The sequence below is a fragment of the Gavialis gangeticus genome, unplaced genomic scaffold (genome assembly GCF_001723915.1).
Source record: "Gavialis gangeticus isolate Ggan-Ray unplaced genomic scaffold, GavGan_comp1, whole genome shotgun sequence".
NCBI classification, from domain to species: domain Eukaryota; kingdom Metazoa; phylum Chordata; order Crocodylia; family Gavialidae; genus Gavialis; species Gavialis gangeticus.
This window is the reverse complement of record NW_017729032.1, coordinates 89,097,095-89,105,164: the sequence shown is the minus strand read 5'-3', so window position 1 is coordinate 89,105,164 and position 8,070 is coordinate 89,097,095. Positions and strand designations below refer to the sequence as shown.

At 46.9% G+C, this 8,070-nt stretch overlaps 1 long non-coding RNA gene across 1 annotated transcript in view; it reads right to left on the bottom strand.

Annotated features, from left to right (window-relative positions):
* Positions 1-292: 292 nt before the first annotated feature.
* The window catches only part of LOC109302443, a 16,893-nt gene continuing 9,115 nt past the window's right edge, over positions 293-8,070 (bottom strand). The window contains exon 3 of the long non-coding RNA XR_002098775.1: positions 293-303. This is a non-coding gene — a long non-coding RNA (uncharacterized LOC109302443). The remainder of the gene's footprint in view (positions 304-8,070) is intronic.

The following is an 8,070-nucleotide window of genomic DNA, read 5'->3' as shown; positions in this document are numbered from 1 at the left end:
CGAGTGGTATAAGGCTTCTACCACTGTCTGGCAACTGACTGAAAGTGCATGAAGACATCTGTTGCGGTCCATTCAGCAGGTGGTGCTTCATAAAGTGCATTCTGTTACAGAGCCATACAAAGCAGCCAAAAATGCCTAGGCACTGCCAGAACATCTGGTAGTAAAGCAGTCTGCTGTAAACTTCTCCAGAGTGTGCATAGCCTGGTGAACAGGGCATTAGATTGGGATGTGGGTCAAGTAGCTTTTCTATATAATTCTGAGAGGATCTTTTCATCTCAAATAATTGATTCCAGCTGAATGTGTCTGCTTCATCAGAGGCCAGTGCCTTAACTATTAGGTTACATCTTCAGAATTAACCTCGGGCAGCTTTAGAGTTTAGCTGGGACAGTTTCCTCCCCCTCAAAAAATCATTTGGCCAAAATCATTCTCAAAGCACACGTTTTGGCTTGGATAACATTTCTTGCTCTGATCTTGAAAGTTTCTTATAGATTGTCTCATTCTTGAAGATTTAAGAACCTTTTTGGGGACAGGACACCTATTTGTGTTACAATCTAGTAACATAATCTGGGCAACACATGACACAACACGGATGCCTGAATCTGAAACAGAGCTCGCAGCCTAAGCCAGGGATATCCTACGCTATCACAACTTGCATAACAGTAACATCTACTGAATCAATGTCCTTTTATTTCACATCTTTCTGAATTAGTCTGAGCTATGTCTGCAGCTTCTAATGATGTATAAATTACCTCTGAAATAAAAAAAATTTAATGGGAATGTGTAGGGATTGTACAGCACAAATCAAAGGAAGACAATCAGGATCAAGCTTCCACTGTGCTTTGAAGGTGAATATCTGACAGAATCCCTTCACAAAGTAATGCAAATAAAAACATAGAGGAACTGAAGAGCATTGTTTTAAAATGAAAGGAGAAAGAGGTGAAGAATTTAGCTCCTAGAGAAACTAGAAACTAGTAGTTGAATCATAAAGGACATAGATTATTATATTCCCAGTATTTTAAAACAGAAACTTTAAGTATGACAGCATTCCATATGCTAATAATTAGTGGCTTTCTTTCAGACTAAAGACCATATATGAAAGATTTTGCTACATGCAATTACTGCTGTCTTTGAAATTTCACATGCAGAATATTTGTAAAGCATTGTGGGGAAACCAGACCTTTATCCACATAAACTACAATTTTACTGCCACTAATTTTTTCTTAATTATATAGAGGGAAAAATAATAAGGAAATTTCATGTAACCCACAATTCATACACAGGTACCAACTCATTAAATAGAGCTCAGTGCAAAATTAGACTTGATTAGATCTTGCTAGAAATATGGAATTACATGTGTTGTTATTTTAAATGCTCAACCCAAGAAACAGATAAATAAATACATATATCTAAATGATATTGTGACACAAAATTGACTTTCATCTGTCAAATATTCATTTTTAAATTTTTTTTGATAATTTCTGGCTATACAATACCATTAAAATATTAAATCTAACACATTTTTAGGAGCATGGTTGAGGTTATGAAGTTCATTTTATGGTTGCATTTAGCCGTGGGTAGAAAAGAATGTAACTCCAAGGAAGCCAACGAAGCTATCCTAATATTCCCCAGTTAGAGTTCTGAGCTAGAGCATAGTATTAGATAATGAGATTTCTGGATTATTGAGTCTAGTCTCCTGTGATTTCTGAAGCTACATCATATAATTCTTTATATAAACAACTTCCACATCTCTGATTTCTATAATGATTAGGAATCTGCTTCTGATTTCCAGTGTAAATTTATTTATTATCAGTGTATACACAATTCAGGATTGTCATCCATCCATAAATTTAGGGGCAATCCATAAAAAAATAGGGAAAAATGCTTCTCTTTAAACTTCATTAAAAAGCTAGAGACAACCATAAAATGAAACAACAATGATCTTAATAGAAAGATAGAACATAGATGTGCCACCTCCTGTCTTAGAGGAAGTGCAGCACACTGAAAAGACCTCTTGTTGCTCAAGGGAGCCTGAACAGCCCCCTGCCCCCTACCCAGCCATGCACTGCTCTAACATCTCTTTGGCCATTCTCCTGCCTCTAACAGCTGCTCACCTGAAGGCATAGGCAGCCGGGTAGTGTGGCCAGGACAGAGCTCCAGGCTGGGAGGAGGAAAGGCAGTGTGCAGGGGGTCCATTCTGGGATGCGAGGAGTTGGGACAGCAGAGGTAAGGCTGAGGAGTCAGCTGAGGTGGAGGCAGTCCTGTATGGGATGAGGTTGGGTGCATCAGGGCGTGGAGGTGAGAAGGGGACTCCTGGGGTGGGGCAGAATGGTGTAAAACCATAGCTTCTGTCAAGCAGTATTGTCAACCCAAGATTTCTTTTTTACTTACAATCTGCTAACATTTTAAATCAATGAAAATGTTTACCCTGGTTGGTATTAAAACCCTAAATTTGAACCCCACCCCCATCACTGCCATCCAGGCTTGGCAGAAGGGTTACATTTACTGACATACATAAAATATGTCAGTAAAAACATATAAAAAAGTATTTTTGTCAGTAAAAAATTTGCAAAGTGTCAGTACAAAAAAATGGGGGCGGGGGTCCTGACACCCATATTCTTGTCTTAGCACTTATTCTTCCCTGCCAATTCTCCCTTCCTCTCCCCATTATATTTATAGAGAGCAAGACCCCTTCTCAATATTTGTCATCCCAGTGTAAATAAGCCATCTTCTTTTAATCTTCTTTTATGTAACTGGCTTTCCATTCCTTTCTCTGCACCTATAGTAGTCTAAATTCACCTTTCTTGAACAAGAATGACAAGAATATTGCATAGTATTTCACAAGTTATTGTTGCCAGTATCTTGTCATCAATATTTCCTTATTTCTATTGGAATTTTTCCTCCAGATATATCCTAGGATCACATTTGGCTTTTTCATGGCTTCCTTACATTGACAGGTCATAGAAGAAAGGACAAAAATTAAGAAAGTGTATTCTGAAACTAAGAGCACTTGTACATGTGATGCCTGCTGAAGGTAGAAGTGGCAAGGGGCCAGATCCCTTTTTTCTTGTTTTTGGCAGAGCCTGCCCGCCTCTCCTACAGCCAAGGGGAAAGTTGCCAGGAGACCAAGTGGTCCCTGACCTGCAGGGGGCACTGGTCCTTTCTTCTATGGCACTGGTGACCCCTGGGACTGCCTGGGTGGGCTGCTAGCAGGCTGGATGCTGCCTCAGCTAAGAGTCAGGGAAAAATTAGATTGAGCTGGGTGCTGCCTCTAAGCTGGGGCAGCACTCATTCCACTACCAGCCTGCCCAGGTGAACCTGGGAGGTGCCGCCACCACAAAGAGAAGGACCAGGGTCCCTCACAGTTCAGGCGCCACTCGGCCTGCTGGTAGCTTGCTCCTTGGCTGCAGACGAGCTCTCCCAAAAAGAAAAAACAAAAAGGATTGGTTCCCTCACCATAACAGTGTTGGAAATCCCTACATTGAAATAGCGGGTTTCAATTAAAAATCTACTGTTTCAATTTAGGGGGCACAGAATGCAAAGCTAAGTACTAAACCACCCTCATGTGTACAAGTGTCCTGAGTAGAGATATGAGAAATATATTGTTCTGATAATTTCCTCTATCTCCAGCTTCTTTGAGTAACCTCACCATTCCATTGCTGCTATATTTCAATTAATTTTCCATTTTGTAGGTCGAGGCAGTTAACATGTTACAGATTGTAACATCAGTTTAACTAGAAATTGAGGCCTTTTAGGGATTCTTGTCTTAGCACTTCTTCTTCCCTGGCATTTCTCCCTGGGAAGGAATGCCAGGGAAGGCAGAAGCAGCAAGGGGCCCGATCCTTTTATTCTGCAGAGTCTGCCCGCCTCTCCTGCAGCCAGGGGTGAGATGACTAATAGCTCCAACACATTTGCAAAACAATAACAGAAATCCCTAAATTGAAATGGTGGGTTTCAATTAAAAACTCATTGTTTCAGTTTAGGGGGCATAGAATGCAGAGCTAAGAACTAAACCCACCTCATATGTACAAGTGTCCTGAGTAGAGATACATTAAATATATTGTTCTGATAATTTCCTTTATCTCCAGCTTCTTTGAGTAACCTCACCATTTCATTGCTGTTGTGATTCAGTTAATTTTCTATTTAGTAGGTCAAGGCAATCAACGTGTTACAGAATGGAACTTCAGTTTAACTATAAATCCAGGCCTTTTAGGGATCCTTTAGATTAATTTTTGGGCCTTACCATTATCAATGCAGTGACATGATCAAAGATGTTTTATATTTAGGATGCATAACTTGCCATCCTTGATTCCCACTTCCGACTCCATGCTGTCTGTCTGTGATTCTATTCTGGGATGAGATCCTAATGCACATCCACATAGGATTCACTTTTGATGAATAATTAGAAATAGGATGCATCAGTTTAACTTCACATCTCTGAAGTGAATGACCACTAGTTCTAAAAAAGCTTTGGGTACATAAGTTCTGCCAAACTACCACTCTAATTATATCAAAATGTAGATTCCAAGACTGATACTTGGAAGCTAACTAAACCTGGCTGGCATGTAAGTTTTCACCAGTGAAATTCCCTAGGTACCCAAAGGTCTGCCTTGGGGTGGCACCAATCAGATAGACACCTGTCCCATGCCTAAACCCCCTTAGGATCTAGATACTAGGAATTCCTCCTTCTGCAGAGCACAATATGATAGGTGTTCCCAGACCAAACCCACCAGATCAGGACCCACACCCAATAGGAGAGATGGTACCCTCCCTTTTATCCACCAACCTACTTAAAGGAGTTATTAGGGAGGTGGTAGACCACAGATCAGTTCTTCCTTCTACTTAAGGGAGCCACTAGAGAAGTGGGAGATGCAAATTCATGCCTCTCAAGCACATAAGGAATTTAAACTTTTGTCTTCTTACGTCCTGCATGTGTACTCTGATATTAGGTTACTAGATGAAGGGGGGGAGGGTTGGACATAGTGGGTGTGTCCACACACAGTCATTTAATGCAGATTAGCTGAATTTAAGGTGCATTAGAGGTGCATGTCTACATGTGTGCACCCTTAATGCAGCTTAAAAATGGCAAGTTTAGGCTATGTGAGCCTAAATTTATACCTGCCCAAACCATGTATCAAATTTAAGCAGCATTAGTTCATGCAGATTAATGCACATATAGATGTATTAATTCAGAGACTTCATTCCTAGATCTGCTCAGCCACTAGAGGGCCACCTGGAGCCCAGGCCCAGGACTCCTGGCTGGCTGCCTCTCCTCCTCCATGCCTGGGCTGCTCTTTGACAGCCCTAGCTGGAGGCTATAAAAGCCTCCAGTCATTTTGTGACTTGGGGCACACTGTATAAGGAGCTGAAGGGAGCCAGTCTTCCTGCAGCAGCCCACAGGCCCCATGTGCCCTGCTGGATAGGACCCAGGCAGCTTCTGCCTGGATTGTTCCCTAGCTGGAGCTGCTCCTTGGCCACAGATGAGTGTTGCAAAGGGCTGAAACCTGCTGCATCATTTTCCCAGCCTTGAGATTCCCCCTAGTATTGCAGCAGGGCCAGCACCTGCTCCTGCTGCTCCTCACCCCCAGCTCTCTGTCTTTGCAGGTACTGTGGTAAAACACCTCTGCCATGCAGCTCCCCATCCCTGGCCATACCCCTGTCCTGGGTGCTGCTTCCAGCCCTCCAAGGCCATTATTGCAGGGATAGCCATACAGGAGCCCCGAGACCTGGTGCTGGGACCATGTTGAACACATCCTCCCCATCCAGCTATGGCTCTTTCCATGTGCCCACACCCATCCCCAGTGCCTGGGCCCCCAACTTGAACCACAAGGAAGTATGCAACCTTGTGGCACTCTGGAGTGGGGCTAACATCCAGAGATTGCTCACTCAGCATGGGCATAGGAAAGCCCACCTTTATAGGGTGATCTCAGCTGGGATGCATGTGCGAGGCCACTCCTGGACAGTGCAGCAGTGCCACTTGCAGGCACAAGGAATGGCTGTGACTGACTTCAGTCATTGCTCCAGTTATGCCCATAAGACCATGCTCTTCATGGGCCCTGACCAGCATTTTGGCACCCCAGGAGACAGGCCTCATCCCTGTGAATGTCACTAACAGGGGAGGCCCAACCTCACTCATACCCTGCCCTGATGCATCCGATGACAAGTCACCTGAGGGGGGCCTTGGGCCTTCAGTGCCTCATTCCACCCACCTACCCAGCTGCTACACCCACTGGCAGCTTGGGGAGTTCTCCTCAGTGTCTGCCTTACCCTTAGCTCAGCCCCAGAGCCCATCACAAGGAGCAGGCAGACACACCACTGCTGGCCACCAGTTCCTATCGGGGGGGAGGGGCTAGCCGGGTGCCAGCTGGCACTCACCAAAGGCCATGGACACCAGGCAGAGCCAAATGCGTGGTGAGGAGCCCCACACTGAACCACCACCCTCACCAGCCCTGGAAGGGCCCGCCCAGTCCCCAGCCCTGCCCCTGCCCCCAGCCATGGTCCCACTTCCTGTCCAGACCATCCACACAACTCTGGCCCCAGGTTCCCTGGCCTCCACAGTACACAGGCTGGCAGGACACAATTCAGAACTTTACTGAGCAGCCTGTGTCCCTGTAGCTCAGTGGTCACAGGCCTCACAAACTGAAGAAGGCATCAATGCCAGCAGTAATGTCCTCCTTTGCAGTGGGGGGCAGGGACATGTAGCACTGTGGCAGGTAACCCTCCAGGCAGTGCTGGAGGTTATGGAGCAGACTGGGCTTGCCCCCCACACCATTGTAGCTCAGGATCCTGAACCTGGTGTGCAGGTGTGCCCTGGGCACCAGCAGAATCATCAGTAGCAGGTCCTAGTGGCTTGGGCAGCCCTCCACCTGCATAAACAGCTCATTGTGCACCACCTGGGGCACACTCAGCAGTAGAATGTTTGGGGTGCGGTGGTGGTGCAGGGGGGCATCCCCATAGCACCTCCCCAAAGAGGGTCCACTGTGGAGAGGGCGGGGGTGCAGCCAGCCCCTCAACCCAGCTTGCCAGGTGCCCCGTATGACCTGAGCCTGGGCGCTGTGGATGGAGCAGCAGTGCAGCACAGTGGTTGGCCTTCAGGGAGGTAGGGGCAGGGTCTGGAACTGCGGCATCAGGTGTTGGCAGAAGCCTGGCCCTGGGAAGGGGGCAGGGGAGGCAGGCTGCCTGCTACCATCACCTAGTAGTTCACCAGCCCCAGGGAAACATGCAGGGATGGGGGACTTGGCTTGTGGTTGCCTAAGCCTATCACTATAACTTAACATGGTCCCTGGGCATCCAAGGGCAGTGCAGGGCCCCTGATGTAAAGCACCTTATGTCTGCAATGTTGCAAACTCTCACAAAAGGCAGAAAAAAAGCTTCTGTCTCCTGCCTCTGCATAGCCAACATCTGGATGTGGGGGATAGGCTACCGGGCCCTGTGGGAGTGCCACCTCAGGGTCACCACCACCTACCTCTGGAGCTTTTTGGATATGCCAGCTGCACCAGCGATGCACCAGAGACTGGACCCACATGCTTCAGCTGTTGGTGGCAGTCATGGACAACTGAGCAGTGTGGGAGTAAGTGCATCAGCAGGCAGACAAGGTGCAGGAGCTGGCTTGGTGGGAAGATGACTTCACCTGGGACACTGCCCAGAAGGAGGCATGGGACCAGATGCAGTGAGTGCACTGGGCCTATCTTAAGGCCTTGGACTAGTGTCACATAGAGCTGTTCCAGCAGCAACTGGCCAGCCAGGGCCAGGCACTGGAGCCCACACCCAGTTCCCCCCATGCCTAGCCCCTGGCCCCCACCCACCACCCTATAGCAGGACCCTAGACCTCAGGGAGGGCCTACTCTGCCTCCTGCCTGCAGGAGCCCTTGGCATCTGCTGTGGCCCTAGAACTGTGGGGGAACTGTCCATGACCAGGGTGCTGGCCACCTGGCACTGGGCTCTGAACCCCATGCCTCCCCACCACATAGCCCCCCAATCCAGGACTTGGACAGAAACTGTAACACTTGTACATAGTTTTATGTTTGGGAAGAAGGTTTTTTATTGTTGATGGGTGGGGAGGGTGGTGGAGTG